Source organism: Dipodomys spectabilis, unplaced genomic scaffold (genome assembly GCF_019054845.1).
Source record: "Dipodomys spectabilis isolate Male_0828 unplaced genomic scaffold, ASM1905484v1 ptg000075l, whole genome shotgun sequence".
Lineage (NCBI taxonomy): Eukaryota > Metazoa > Chordata > Mammalia > Rodentia > Heteromyidae > Dipodomys > Dipodomys spectabilis.
In genome coordinates, this window is record NW_024870752.1 from 8996120 (window position 1) to 8999366 (window position 3247).

Below are 3247 nucleotides of genomic sequence, written 5' to 3' on the forward strand. Positions count from 1 at the left end.
AGAGGAAACTCTGAGGTAGGAAACAGTGGATTCAGAGTCTTGGGGGTAGGAGGGAGAGAGAGAGGCAGGGGAGAGAGGGAAGGACAAATGTAAGGAAGGGGGGAGGGAAGAGGGAAAGAGGGAGAAAGAGATGAGGAAGTAAAGGACAGAAGATTTTTAGGGAACTGGACCTACTCTGGATGATATAAATCATAATACATTTTAAAATCCCATATAGCATGAGCCTCGGTGTGAACTATGGAAGTGAATGCCAATGCTGACCATCAAAGGCAACATAGAGGCTGTATGCTGCTGGCTCATACCCATAATCCTAGCTATTCATGGAGCTGAGATATGAGGATTGTATTCCGAAGACAGCTGAGACAATAAAGTCTGTGAGACTTAACTCCAATCAACCACTAAACAGCCAGAAGTGGAGGTATGGAAAAAAAAAAACTTAAGGGACAACACCCAGGCCTTAGTTCATGTCCTATGGCTGAAACGGACTCAACAAACTCTAAAGCAAATAGGTTGCCTTTCAATCATAGGTAAGTAGATTGAGGGTTATACAAGCGTATACAAATATATTAGCTGAAATATGGTTTATTCAAGGGAGAACTCAAACAATGAAAATGTGGTCATGCATACTACTCAGTAAATAAATGACTGAGGAGGAAATGAAAGAAGACAGGAGTCAGACATCCATATGATTGTCAAAAATTGTACAATAGAAATAGAAAATGTTCAATGGAAATAGATACAAGGTACATGCCTGTGATCTATTAGAAGACATTGAAAAGGTTTTGTAAAGCCTCATCTATCCCTAAACACTGAAGGATTGCAGTTAGAGGCCATTCCAGGTACAGTTTAGCAAGATTATTTCCAGAACAAACCAAGCATGGTAGGACATGCATATAGTGGTGGAGGTAGGAAAATTAAAATCCCAGGAAAGTCAGAGCAAAGTTAGCACCTAAAGCTTTTTATATCTTAAGGAAACAGGACTGGGAGCAAGTTTCAAGTGGCAGAGCACCTACCTAGCAAATATGAGGTGCCCAAAAAACAAACAAACACAAGTCAAATAGAACAAAACTCCCCCACTACTGTGAATATACACAAAGGAAATGAAAATAATAAACCAGAGAGATACCTGTATGCCCAGGTATATTGCAGCATGATCCCCAATAAACAAACTGTGCTATCAACCAAGATACACATTGGTGGATGAATGGACAGAGAATATGTAGTATGTAGAGCCAAGGGAATATTATTCAGGCATGAGAAAGAATGAAATCTTGTCATCTGTGGCACTCTGGATGGAACTGGAGGAAATCACGTTAGCTAAAATGGGCCAGGCAGAAAAGGGTGAATACGGCATGATCTCACTCAGGTGTGGAAGATAAAACGGTTAACTTCATAGAAAAAGAGAGTGGAAGCGTGGTTACTTAGACTCCAAGAAGAGGAGGGATAGCAGATACTAAAACTCAATAAGGGCCTGGCAGTGGTTTACACCTGTAATCCTAGCTACTCAGGAGGCTGAGATCTGAGGCTCACAGTTCACAGCCAGCCCAGGCAAGAAAGTCTGAGAGACTTTTATCTCCAATTAACCACCAGAAAACCAGAAGTGGCACTGTGGCTCAAGTGATAGAGTGCTAGCCTTGAGCTGAAGAGCTTAGAGACAGTGCCCAGGCCCAGAGTTCAAGCCCCACCACCAACAGAAAAAAAATAAAAATAAGGAGGAAAGTTCTAGTGTTCCATGGCACAACAAGATGACTATAGTTCACAACAACTTTAATAGAACTCCAAGGGAAAAAGATTCCTTATGCAAAGAAATAGTAAATGTTTAAGGAGACAGAAAAGCGAATTGTCCTGATTTGATTCTTATATACTATATACCTACATGTATCAAATGATTACACGGTATCCCCACAAATATGTACAATTTTGAAGTACAAATACAAATAACATTTTTAATGTAAACATATAAACCTGAGCCCTGAAGAATGAGTAGAAATTTACAAATAAATGCTTCCAAGGTAGAGTGTGAAATTTAGCGTTCTTTCTCCATAAGTAAAAGCATCATAGTGGATTCAGTATTGTCCTTTCCTCTGAGAACTTCAGTCTCCAATGAACCCGTGAGATCATCTGATTTCAGGAATTCAGTGGGGGGAAATGGCTCTGGATTATCTTATATTTTTTTCTAAATCTTATCTTTTTTACAAGAATATTGATTTTGCAAACTCACATGCCAGGTTCTGCCCGTTTTCTGGGTTTTATTTCCTTTTTTGTTCTGTTATCTTTTTCAGTGTAACAAATAATAATAAGACACAATAATGACAGCAAAGAGGAAAAAAGGGTAGGCAGGACTCCATAACCAGTACTTTGGCTGAACATCCTAAGGATCCTCAGGTGCAGAAGGAAGCTAAGGAATTATCTTACTTGGGTCCTTCATCAAAATTTGAATTCTAAGAGAGCAAGGTGATCCTAGGTAATCGAATATACTCTGATGTTTTTTGTTCATCTGGGGCACAAAGCAATTGCTAGAGGATTTTTTTTTAATTTAATTTTACTTTATTTGTGAACATACTGTACAGAGGGGTTACAATTACATGGGCAGGATAATGCGTACATTTCTTACCAAGCATTGCAGCCTCCTCCTTTGTGCTAGAGGATTTTATTCCAATATATCTAGAGGAATATACCAGGCTCTACTGTTACATATGCAAATGTAAAGCAAGGATCCTGTATCCTGAATTTCTTGAAAGGATCACAGCTAAGGCCAATGCAAAGGACCAGCCCTTCCAAGAACACTGAGCTCTCCAAGCCCCACAGATAGAGGCTTCCACTCCTCCATCTCCTTATTCCCTCCACTTACATAGCACACAGTAGAAAGGAAATCTTGAATGTTGAATCAGTAAACCATATTTCTAAAATTATACACCACCTCCATTTGTTGTTTGTTTCTAGCAACAGCACTGCCAGATTTGCTCTTCACTGGAATGTTTTGAATTGTTATCATTGCATTGTTATGATTCTGCCTTGCTTTACGCATCATGTTTTCAATACAAAGCCTTGCACAAGCTTTTTACACACACATATACACATACACACATACAGCACAGCATTAGCACAGCCAAAATAGAATCCCAGGAAGTGAATTCTAGCTTTGAAAGCTAACATTTTGTTCAAAAAATGTCATTGTTCACTCTTCAAAAATACAAAACATTATTCTAAACTAAAACCCATTATTTTTCTATATTTATTTACTACA